This window comes from Octodon degus, unplaced genomic scaffold (assembly GCF_000260255.1).
Source record: "Octodon degus isolate 3935 unplaced genomic scaffold, OctDeg1.0 scaffold00363, whole genome shotgun sequence".
Taxonomy (NCBI): domain Eukaryota; kingdom Metazoa; phylum Chordata; class Mammalia; order Rodentia; family Octodontidae; genus Octodon; species Octodon degus.
Genome location: NW_004524939.1, coordinates 913,077 through 926,799, shown reverse-complemented (window position 1 = coordinate 926,799; position 13,723 = coordinate 913,077).

Genomic DNA, 13,723 nt, shown 5'->3' with positions numbered 1-13,723 from the left:
AATAGTATATTATTTATTCATTAATATCTTAGCCATATAAATAAATGAACATCTGCATAATTATTCTAAGCATAAACAAAGCAGCTAGAAACCTGAGCTGTGCAGTTCAAGACAGATTAACCAAATCTCTGCCCATCACAGGCCACTCTGACTAAAATGCAGTCACTGTAAAGTACTGATGCTTGAAACAATAAAATACATGGTTTACAGTTGTTCACTAAGCACTTAGAGTGAATATTGGAAGAGCAGGGGAAGATAAATTTTCAAGGAATAGAAAAATGTTCTGTTTGATGCCAAATTTTAAAAATATAAGAAGAATAAAAGCAATGTATATTTGAATTTATTATGCAATTTATACAGATAGAAACTAGTAATTATTTATAATTTCATACCCAGAAAGCAATATTTTGGTTAGCCATGTATTAATATGAAGCAAGTCCAAGGAAACAAATAAAGCAGACTGATGAAATTATGTTATTTTCCATTTAGGACCAGTGAGATCTCCACAATTCTGTACCGATAAGAGTGCATCTTAAGGAGTTGGTTTTATAAGACCCCTGGTTAGATGGTAAGAGAGGTAGACATTACACTCTTATTCAGGGAACAAATGTCAGAGATAGGGAATATTCTAAGTCCTGAAACTCTTTCATACTCTACCTGAAACAAAGTCCCAAAAGTGGAACCAGAAATACTAGGTTTGAACTTCTCTTCTTCGTGACGTGACCTGAGCATCTGGCCCTCGCACATCGCAGGATGCTCACCTGTGAAGTGGATACAAGGCCACCTTCTACATTCAGTGAAGCCATTTGTGCCAATGTGTTTATGTGTTCTGTAATATGTTACTAAAATTTTATATTATAAATAGTTAAACTGATTGTGAATATATAATAAAATACTCTGATACTCTGTAAGATGGGAAATCATGTTACTTGTGATTTCACTGGAAGGAGGCAGATGTCGAAGTGAAATAGATATGACTTACTGCATGAGATAGTTTAATATGACCAATAGCATACAGTGGTAAGCTTATCTGAAAATCTAAAAGAAACTGGAAAACTTGATGGAAATTTTGTTAAATAATTTATCAAATGGCCTGTAAATACCCTTTCTGGTGAAAAAGCTCACTAATCTAGTAAGATTTTGGCAGAATTTAAATATGCATTTCTAAGTCACTCAGTTAAGCATAACTGCATATATAATAACCAATAATAATACCTCCAGTGGCAGATGATTACAGTTAATAATCATTCACTTTTCATGGAACCCAAACTCTTTATAAAATTGTTTATAATTTCCAAAGTTATTGAGGTTCATGATTTTATGTCAAGCCATGAATTAGGAGGAAAAATGACTTTGTCAAGAATTATGTTTCCTACCCCTAAGACTTATATTTCCTACTCTATAGATAGCAGAAAAACAAGAACAAATCTTTGTTCAGATTGTTATACATATTTCTTCTTTATGTACAACGTTTTCTGACTCTAATCTTCAAAATAGTGCTTTTAAAAAGATGGATCAATGTTATTAGAGCGCAGACAGTCATCAAAGAAAATAGAATGAAAAGTAGGTGCAAAGAAACTTTTCTGCTACTTAGCAAATAATAACCCTCCAAAATGCACAGCATCAAACATCTCGCCTAGCTCTGTAAATAAAGTTCAACTCCTCTTCCGAGACATGTACCAGTGATTCTTCTTGGAGAAATGAAGGAAATCAAGGTCATGCTAAATACATGAACACAACACTGGTTCAGAAAGATACTTTTTCCCTTGTAAGCCTGTGGCCCTTAGTGATTGACTCAGGGCTTCTTTGTTTTCTCTTTGGTTCATCAGAATGCCTTTAGCTAAGGTTTTTGATGGGCTGGGCCCTGAAGGGGAAGGATAAATGAGTTTCCTCAATCTGAAATTGGTACACAAGATACAGAGGGGGATGGTCTATCTTCATGATTTTTGGAGCTCTCTGGTTGAAAGAATGTGTGGAAATATTAACTGCATTCCTGGAATTCTCTAAATATTATGTGGATTATCATTTGAGGCAAAGAGCAATTTCCTTCTATGTACTCATATACAGTAACTTCATTTAGCTAGTAATTTTCTCTTTCTGTCAATTCATTTCTAGTAGGTTGAAGAAATGAGAAGACTATCATAAAAGATAAATTTTTTACTTTTGCCTATACTTTTGCAAAAGTACAAATAAAGGACTGTTTTGTTGTAAAAAAAAAAGAAATATATACATATATATGTATACACAAGATAGTTATGATAGGGCTGGTCAAATAAGTCAGTGGATTAAAGTGCCTGCAAGCAGGTGCAGAGGTCAGGGGTTCGATCCCAGGCCTTCGGGCTGGCCCTGCCCCCAGGGCATGATGAGATGGCAATTGAGATTGGGGGTGGTGGTGCATGCCTGTAATCTCAGCACTTGGGAGGCTATAAAATTTGAATCATTATGAGTCTGTTCTATTAGTGAGACCCTGAACACCCTGTAGACCCTTCCCTAAAATATGGAAAAAAAGAAAAAGAAATAGATAGTTATGATAAGTATACAGCTACTTTCTCTTAGTTTATTGAGAAGAAAGGTTTGTACTCGTATTGTTTAGAAAAATGTCATGCCTGCATCTTGTCCTCTGAATAACTACTATGAAGACAACAATATGCAATGTATTAATGCCCTAATAACCTGTTTCAAAACAGTTTCATTGCTATTTTATCATTTTTGTCATTAAAATGAGTAAAAAAATAAAAAGATATGATTTTTAAAAAGTAAAATTTGAATCGTTGGTTTTGCCGCTTGTCAACCCTTAGCCACAGACAGAAACTGGTGAGGAGAGGCCTGTCTGTAGCTCTGCATGAAGACTCAGCTCAAGGGGCTGGTGAGATGGCTCAGTGGTCTAAAGCACCTTAGAACAAGCTTAGCAAAGCACAGGGACCGCTGTTCAATCCCCCAGCACCACATGCCAGCCAGCCTTGCCCCCTGGTGGGCTGAGCTGGGCACACACACACACACACACACACACACACACACAAATAAAATAAATATCTTTTAAAAAAATACTCAGCTCAGATGAAAGTGTCAAAGGTGAAATCCATGAGTCCTTGTGAGTTTCTTCTTAGTTTTTAATGGCAGAGAACAATGAAACAGCAACAGACAGGCATTATTCCTTTTTTTTTTTTTTCTGATTCAGCTTTCAATAGTAAAAATAATCATATAATTAAAATCATTTAAGTTTCAAATGGGAGTGATGCCAAGAAGAGATGTTTGATAGCTTCAAGGACCTTATTTATTTTATTTATGGAAGTAAAAATGACAAATCAGAAAGCTTGGTGAATAAGCACAATTAACTAGCAGGTCAGATGCTTAAGAAAGAATTGTTTACTTTGCTCATACAGATCTTCAAAGTTAGCATGTTAGCATATTTATTGAAAAAAAGCAAGACTTGGCCACATACATGCACTCATAAATACACTAAAGACAGAAGTTGGGAAGGGACAGCTTTGCCTTGGCAAGACTAGCAAGAATCACATGGCAAGGTGCTATTGTTCCTGTCATGGGTGAATGTTCTCTTTATCTTCCTACTTGTCTCAGTTACTCTTCTCTCATTTCTGGGTCAAATATCTGACACTCAAAATGAAGGAAGGAAAGGTTTATTTAGCTCACAGTTACTGGAGGTTTCAGCCTGTGATCAGCTGGGTACAAAGCAAAGCAGCACATAGCAGAAAGCAACTTATGGTGGTGGGCGAAGACCAAAGCAAGGGAAAAATAGCAAGCAGCAGCTCAAGCAAACTTTTCTTCCCTCCTTACACTATATGCAAATTACCTGGCCCAGGGCAGGTGTAGCATCCACAACCACAGTAATCAATCACAAACTCCAGTAGCTGCCCCAACACTGCATGAGGCTTTGGGGGGACACGTAGACATAAACTGTAACACTACTTATGGGCTTTTCCTCTTCTGAACGCTATAGATTGAAGATGGTTTCCTAATAAGGTAAAAGGGGAAGGAAAATATTTAGAGGATATTGCTGTGCACTGATTTATTGAATAGGATGAAGCATTTTTACAGAGCATGGGAAAGAAGGAAAAGAAGCAAAGCCAGAAGAAGATTTCTGAGGGGCAAGAAAAATAGTTTGTAAAAAAAAAAAAAAATAGAGCCATAAAAGATTGCCAAGAAAGAAGTGGGAAAGATAGAATTTTCTTAGAACATATATGTGATTATCTTTTTAAAGTTTTGGCATTCTACAAAATTGCAGCGTAAAATAATGAAATATGTGAATTAACAGATGACCAAACACTGGTGAAATTCAAGGAAGAAATGGATTTTCTCAGGTAGCTTTCTGCCAAGGCATATAAAGACCTGGAGATGGCTTGGCTAACTGACTCCTACACTGTACTTCTGGAGTGTGAATCTGAGACAGAAATCCTCCCCAAAGTCAGAAAATTTGAACCTCACTATTTCCACTTGTCCATGTGGAGATGAAGTTTAAGATCAGAAAATACTCTTATTTTCAAAAAAATTATCATTGGAAGACCTGACCAGTGGACATAACAGAAAACAGCATAGTTTTGTTTCATAGTGTCTGACCATTGCTGTTCAAGGTGTATTTATTTAATTTTTTTTTCTTTTCAGTGTATTTATTTCTTTTTTTCCATAATTTTATTGAGAGACAAATAGCAACAAGACAGTTTCAAATCAAATTGGTATGACAGTTTCAATACTTAACACATTGTGTACTCTCTTCCTAGTGGTTATTTGCTGTACAAGATGCAGACTTGATACCCTATTTACAAACACTATTAGAACAAATCCCTCTATTCATTAAGAGAATGTAACTATATATCTATCCTAACCATTTTGAATACACAGATACAAAATGGCCATTCATCTGGATCCCCTTTTTTGTTTAGTTCTGTCATTTGAATATTATAGGTGTGTTAACTCAACAAAATATTCTAAAAGAGTCCAGTAGTCCATAATAGTTTTGGGTCTTCCTCTTGACTGGTAGTGTCAGAAATTGTTGACCTGAGTCCCCTACAGCTCAACATAACACCATGGATTTACTTCTTATACTTTGTTTTTATACTTGCCTGTCATTCTGGTCTTCTGAATATGGGCTGCTTGTCATGACATGCCATTTGCTGCCGTGCTGTCTCTTGGGTAGATGATTGTTTAAAAAGAAGGCAGTAGTGAATGAAGGCAGGAGACAGGAAAAGGAATGTTGCTGGACCGTCCTGCTAGAAGCAATGGCCTTGACTCATCAAGGTGTATTTAGACAATAACCACCCAACAGATGCTGCTTCAATACAGAAGTAAGTGTGGTTGGAAGGAGATGAGTTGTTAATCTTGAAAAGGAAGTTAAATGGGCAGAGCCCTAAAGAAAGGGAAGAAATGCAACAAACAGACAAGAAAAGAAAATCTATCAAAAGAGAATGGTACATTTCCAATAACTTTGACAACACTGACAATAACATTACTCTGAAATTTAAGGGACAATATGAAACAGGAACCCTGACTTCATCCTCAGCAATATGAAAGAGATTTGGGAATCCATAAAACAACATGAATACACCTAGATTAGTTGGTTGTAATTGTATAAAAAGGGGAGAGAAAATTGCATTGTCTCTGGAAGAGGAATAACTAAACAAGCTTCCAGATGATTTATGCTGGAGAAACCTGCCTAAAGAGATCAGAAATCTAAGAATATGAGATAGCATAGAGTGATTGAAAATGGATCTTATGTATGAATAGCTGTATAAGAATCACTAATCTTCCCTGAGTAAACTATCTCTTGTTATCAGTGCACATTTAAAAAGAAATAAACCAAAGAGATGCACAATTCACAAGAATTGTAGTCAAATCAAGAGAAAGAAAAAGGTTTTATACAAGAAAATGAACAGTTGACATTCGGGTTTTCATAAAGAAAGAGTAAAGGTCACTAGATATGGTTATATTATTATGGAGAAGAAATTTTCATCGGCATGAAGGACAGAAGATTATTAAACAGAATCACTGACTTTTCAGTATAATACACAAAGAATAGCCTACAGCCAAGCACCTCTTATAGAAATCTTACTATACCTAGGATAGAAGGGGTATTATAAAAGTTTTTATAATGAAATTGAGGACAAAATTTTGGACGTTTTGAAACATTCATTTCAAATTAGGTTTTAAAGTAATCTTAGTGCAAGAAAATCTAAAAAGAAAATGACTCAATGTGATGGAAAGCACTATATTTGCTATTCAACTTTTTGTTGTAAAGAAAGAAAAAAATAAAGTAAGTCAAGTATAAATGTACATTAAGTTCACAAAATATTAAAAATATTAAAAAATGTTGTTCATAAATTATATAAGTGCAAAAAGTGTTAAGAAATGTTAAATATATACCTAAATTAATACATTGGAAATGTAAAATAGATACTCATGTAATATACTGATTTTTTAAAATATTTCTTGCTAGCTTAAAATGGATAGGTTTTGAAAGTTGGAAGGAGGAAAGACTAATTTTCAAAAGACAAAACTGTCAGTACATATGATTATTGTGAGAATTATGTTAGTTAATACATGTAAATTATTAAATGTATTTTTTTTTCGGAACCAGGGATTGAACTCAGATCCTTGCGTTTGCCACTCAAATGCTTATCCTACTGAGCCATCTCCCTGGCCCCCTTTTTTTTTTTTGCTCTAAATGCCCTAAGGGGTGGTTTGGCTGGCGTGTTGTGGGGATCGAACTACAGCAACCTGAGGCTGACAGCATTGTGGAAGCTGCCACTTAAACAACTGAGCTAAGGCCAGGCCCCCAATACATGTAAATTATTGATAAAAAAGTATCTTGCATATAGTAAGCAATTAACGAGGTTAGTAATCATCTGACTTTGGCTTTAATCATTATATTTTATGTTTTTCCTGTGAATTCAACTCTACCTACACCCGACAGTGAGAAACTACAATATATATGGTGATTTAGTGATGGCCTGGTAGGAAAAAGGTAAGAGAACAGGGTGAGCTCAGGGAAAGCTAATCTTCAGAAAATGGAAGTTTAATGGCAATATTTCAACCAACTAAATCTGGTATAATTTCAGAAATCCAGGTTTCCCTTAGAGCTTACTACATATTATCACTGAAAATAAGGGCAGATTTACTACATGGTACAGATTATAGTATTTGGTAGGATTTGGAAGGTTCCATATTATCCAGTAGACATAAGAAAAGAGAATATTAAGGTGAACTCCAGAAGTATAGGCTGGATTTATGGCAAAGGCATTGTGGGAAAGAAAGTAGCATAATCACAGTTTAGTTGCCTGAGTAACTAATTTAGCCACATCAAATTAATTTTTTTTAACCTAGAACTTAGGGCCAGAGGCCCAACAAGACAGGAGAAAGAGCCATAGTGATACCTCCCACTCAGCTCATGATCCTTCTCTGGCAGAATAGTCATTCACTTATCATCAGTTAAAATTACATGTTTGGCTCATGGGTAGCAATAGAATTGTGACTAATGAAAATATTTAAAATCAGAAAATACATTTCAAGTTTTTCCTGAAAATCAGAAGAAAATCCAATAGAATACAGTACTAGAATGAATAGAACTTTGAAAGGTAAGTTCATAGAAAAATTAATCTAATACAGTAACAGTCCAAAAATTGGAAATGAAACAGTGAGACTCATGAGTGCAATGAAAGTCATAATATGTCTCACAAAGATTTAACAGGGAAAATATGTAATACCAAAGGAGAAAATCATGAGATCCTGCTTGATATGAAAGGAGCTCTCCACAAATGGAAGCGTGTTTCTTCTTCTTAGATAAAAGGATATCACAAAACATATAGAGACCCCAAAATTAATACAAACATATTATTATTATTCCAATTAAGAATCTGTTTTTAACAGATTTCCTTCATCTTACAATGAACGAAAATATAATTTCCTGATAATAGCCAAATCAATTATCTTGAGAGGAAGGTATAGCCTTAGTTTAGCACACATACAGTGCTACACTAATCAAAAATAGTTACAAGGGGCTGTGGGTGCAGCTCAAGGACAGAATGCTTACCTATCAAGTACAAGGGCCTTGACACCACAAAATACTAAGATAGTCTAGAAATACAGCTCACTATATATTAGCTTTTCACAAATGAAAGTCACTTCAATTTAAAAAGCAAAATGTTGCTTTTACCAGTGTTTGTATAAGTTGTCATCCTTGAAACAAGGTACATCTTTGGAATTGTTGTCACATCAAGAAACAAAAAGAAATTTTAACTTTATGGAAGGTTTTCATATAAATAACGAAACAGCTATCAAAATTTAGAGATTATATGTAATTCAAGATGAAACACTTCTTCAACAAGAACAAAAGCCCAGAAAATATAAATCAGTGGTGCCATGATACACTTTCTTATCAGTAATTTTAGCATAAAGTAAAATATTTCACAAAATAAATTTCAAATGTTATAATCTGAGGAAAATTATAAGTGTTTCACAAATTTAAAATATTCAAAAGTATTCTGGGAAATTAACCAAGTATTCAGAAATAATGATGACTTAATCCAAATAGTCAAAGTATTTGTGAAAATGTGCTGTCACCAATATTGAGAAGGAAATTTTTTAACTTCATAATGAAATTACAGTTCTTGAACCAAATTAAAAAAATAATAGCAATTATGGCTGATCAGTATGAGAAGACAATAGTGTGTTCACACATTGTTGTTGGCTGTATGTATTATTAGGGACTATGGAAAGCAATCAGGCAATAGCTGCTTCAAATAAAAATAAACATAGCATATGAGCCAGCACCTTATCCCTGGGTCTATCTCATGGAAATAAAAGCACTAGTATGAAACATGACAAAAATTGTCCTTGTTTGCACAATTTATATCATAGTTAAATAAAAATTAGATCAAAGCAGAAATATGATAGATTAAACTTGTATTCAATTCATACTATAGACTCTTAACTATACTTCTTTACGGAAAAGGTGTTTTGTACATTAATGATTCAATCATAGGGGTTGCCATGAAGTAATTTTAAGTAAAAAAAAATACAGAGACATAAGAGTATCCTACATTGATGAAATCAAAACTCACTTGAAAATTACACACTTATTTTGTGTTATCACTAGATTATACTAAAGACTCTTCCTCTATTCTTTAGGATACTTTGTGCTGCCTACATTTCTACCACTGGTTGTATATGTTTTATTAACATCTGTGTAACTGAACAGTTATTTTGATATCCCCCATTAATGAAAACTATCTCAAAGGAGAATTCAAGAAAATAGTTTAGAACATGGTAAAACCCTAGATGTTATGTAAACAATGAGGATATGTAGCTAAATGTAAAACTATCTACATTCAAGAACATTATATAGACAATGAGATCATTATAATACACTATACTAATAACTAATTTATAGATAACAGTCAAGAAATAGAGATGAAGAGAAATTTTCAAGACTGAAAAATACTGTTAAAGATGTGTGCACATGCACACGCGCGCGCGCGCACACACACACACACACACACACACACAGAGCCAAGTGTTGTGGTACTTGCCTGTAATACTAGAACTCTGGGAGGCTGAAACAATTACAAATTTGAGCCCACACTGGAAAATTTAGCAATTAATGATAGCCTTTCTCAAAAATAAGACCATATAAGTTAAGTCCTACCCATTTTTGAAGGAGTTCTTCATGATAGTTTATCCAAATGTATTCCTCAAACTAAGACATATCATTGTATAGCTACCTGGGTTTTTTACAAGCATCTACTGTAAAAACAAATATTTGAGCTCTTACTGTGGCCTCATACAGAGTATTAGCTCATCTCTTATCACAATGCAAGTGACAGAAACTCAAATAAAAAGTCAAAAACTGAGATAGAAGGAGAAAGCAGGAGATAGAATGACACAAATTTTTCTAACAGTTCAGTGGCATCCTGATTCACATACATACAGCTCTATGCAAGACATCATGCTGTGTCTCTTTCTCTTGGTTCTGCTTCAATCTATTGCTTTTAATCTTAAGTAAAGTTTTTGGGCTGGCCAAATAGCTCAGCAGATTAAAGCACCTGCAAGCAGGCACAGGGGACTGGGGTTCTATTCTTGGCCCTGCCATGCCACCCCTTCCCCAGGGTGCACTGAGACTGCAATTGAGACTTGGCATGGTGGCACTTGCCTGTAATCCTAGCACTTGGGAGGCTGTAAACAGGCAGATCACTATGAGTCCAATCTATGTAATGAGACCCTGAACACCCTGTAGACCCTTCCCTGAGACATAAATAAATAAATAAATAAAGATATAAATAAATAAGTAAATAGAGTAGAGCTTTTTTATTTGGGATAAAGACAGACATAAGCAACTCCAACATATTTTTTTCTTTTTACCTACTATCATTTTACTTTTTTTTCGTGTCAAGGAATAAAGTGAGTCTCTGAAATTTGAGTAAAAGTCCTCCTTTGTCTCCACTGTACTCATAATTTCACTCCTAAACTCTCCCTCTTACTCCTCTAGACAAGCCCAGTGACATCACATGCACAAAGCTGAAGTCTGGAGGTCGGTGGATCTTGCTCACATGGAAGTCGAGAGAAGCTAATTCCCATAGTGATTTAATCTCTGTCTTCTGTGTTCCCAGCAGCTATTAGTTAGATCTATAATGTTCGTTAGATAAAGGTTTTTTATAACAGCAAAATAGTTTAGTTTTCATAATCTCAGGTTGTCTCTACCTTTATTATTTGAATATTAATTATTGAACTTTTGAATATTGCTAATTGGATTAGGATATTTAACATATATACTCAAGTTTCCTGAGAGCTTCAGCAGTCATTGGCTATAATTGCTTAGATCTTTTATTTCATAAATATGATACAACTTACTTAATATTACTATTTATATTTTTATTAGAAGTGATTTTTAAAAATTTTTATTTAGTACAAGGTCTACCAGGGCACACTACACTGATCGGACTCACAGTGATTTTCCTGTTTTCAGCCTCCTAAACGCTGGGATTATAGGCACCCGCCACCATGCCCAGTCTGTCGCCATCTGTACACCCCTGGGCAGGGCCAGCAGGGCACACCAGTGATCCAACCTCAGTCCCTGAGCCTGCCTTAGGTGCTTTAATCTGCTGAACTACCTGGCTACAACTTAGCTGTGATTTTTGTACATGAAAAATGTTATTGTTTTGGGTTGTTTTTATTTCCTTGAAGTGCAGTTCTGCTTAAAACAAAGATTCAGTGTTTGATCCCTTTCATTTCTTAGTCAGTCTGGAGAATAATGTGTTGTTTTTCTCCTGGCCTACATAAATGACCCTTTGCTTTGCTTTTACCTTTAGTTTGAATTCTTAGGTGCTTAACAATTGGTTTTTAAACTTATGATTCTTATTACCAATCATCTTTGGCAACAGGAAACTCTTATAGTTGGTTCTGATCTTTTGATATCACCCCAAGGTCTTTTTATCTGTTTGTTGAGTCACATGCAGATGTGAGAAATGACAAAGATGAAACAAGGATATTTCCACCAGTGGTGACATTCTGTAAGACTGTAGTATAACACATCTATCACCTCTTTATATTAGCACATTTTGATTTGAGCTTGCTTCTATATGTCCATACATGTTTGTGTGTATATACTTAGTTCTATACATTTATTTTGTATACATTTTAGCCACTCTCATTGATTCGGGAATCCATCACTAAAATAAAGATCCTGTGTCGTTCCATGATGATAATGATTTCTCATATTTTTCCATTTCTAAGATTTTATTATTTTAGAACATTGCATGAATAAAATAATATACCACCTAATCTTTTGGAATTGACTTGCTTTCTTATTTAGTATAGTTCTTTGGCAAATTACACAGGATATTATGAGAATCAACAGTTTCTTAATTTTTATTGACTAGTTCTTTTTTTTTTTAGGTTTTTTTTTTTTTTGGTAATATATTTAGTACAGGATCTACAGGGTCTCACTGTACAGATTGAATTTGTAGTGATCTTCCTGGTTTCAGCCTCCCAAGCACTGGGATTACAGATGTGAACCATGACACCCAGTCTCAATGACCGTCTCAGCATGCCCCAGGGGTGGGGCTGGAACAGCAAGCAGGAATTGAACCCTGGTCCCTGTGCTCTGCCTAAGCAGGCACTTTAATCTGCTGAGCTATCTGGACACCCCTATTGACTAGTTCTTATCCATATTATATATTTACCTTTCTTTTTTGGGGGGGGGGAGAATTCACCCAACAAGGAAAAACATCAGTTTGATACCCTGATGCATAAATCTGTAATAAACGAAGTTTTATGTGATTATAAGTTTTCATTTCTCTGAGATAAATAATCAAGAGTAATTTCTGGGTTATACATTATTTGAATATTTAGGTTTTTAAATTTTAAAGAGCAGCTCCCTCATTTCTTACACCAGCCAACGATGTGTAAGTTATCTGTTTCTCGACATCCTTGGGTGTATTTTGTGTTACCACAAATTTGAATTTTAGCCATTCTGGTAAATATATAATGATACCATTCTGGCTTTAAAGTTCCTCTGTATGATCACTTTTTTTTACCTTTCTTTACCAGTGTGTATTATTTTCCTTTTTTATTATTTTCAATAAAATTTCGACATGTGCATTTTTTATTAGCTAATTAGATTTTTTAAATTTTTCACTATTGAGTTTTGAGATCTCTTGAAACAGTCTAAATACTAGTTCTTTGATACATAGATTGCAAGCACTTTATCTTTCCATTTTCTTTATTTTAGCTTCACAGAGAAGAAAAGTTTTAAGTTACGAGGTCTAAATTACATTTTTTTTTCTCTTTTTGGTGTCATGCTTTGGTGTTATCGTGGTTTGCCTAGGCTTAGATCTTAAAGATTGTCGTCTATTTTCCTTCTTGTATTTGTTATTTCCTGCCTTTTACTTACCTTGAAGACATTTGCCTCTTTTTTCTCTACTTAAAATGGAAATTCAGGTCATTTATTTCAAAATGTTATTTCTAATATATGATATTCCCAATGTATGAACAAGTTCTATTCTTGGAGAATCTTCATAATTGGGATTCATTTATAAGTTCACAAAGTGTGTCTTGTAAACATAGTGTACAGCAATATAAAGCATAAAATAAACCACAAAAAGTACTATAGATAAACTAGTTTTACTTCTACAGTTTGTTTGTACCTAAGAATATTTGGACTGCAAGTTCTGTCTCCATCTGTGAGGTAGGAACTCAAATGTTTGTAAGACAAGGACTTACTGTAGAAGTATTAAATATTACAAAAGTTTTTAGAAGAACCACGTTAGCTCCCTCCTTACTGATAAATGTGGATTAATATTATCCATATTTGTTATTGTTTTCATTTGCCTTTATTTTATTTTACCTTTTATTTTAGTTGAGCATTTGATATTATATCAATATCTTTCATTTGTTATCTTTTTCTATATATTTTAAGTTGTTGAGCTAGAGCTCAGGATTTATATTTATTATTAATCTAGTATGATTTCAATAAGTCTGCATCATTTGACAGACAGAGCAAGTATTTAATTATATAAAAATATTCCTAATTACTCAATTTCATTCCTTTCAATGTTGTTATATTCATTTGTCACTCATAAGGATAATGATGTATATTTCCATAAATATATAGTTTTGCAAGTGTTATTATGAACACACTGTGGTCTATTATTTCAACAAAAACATGAGAAATAGATATGTTTTAAATTCCAATTATTCCTGCTCTAGATTTTTTTTT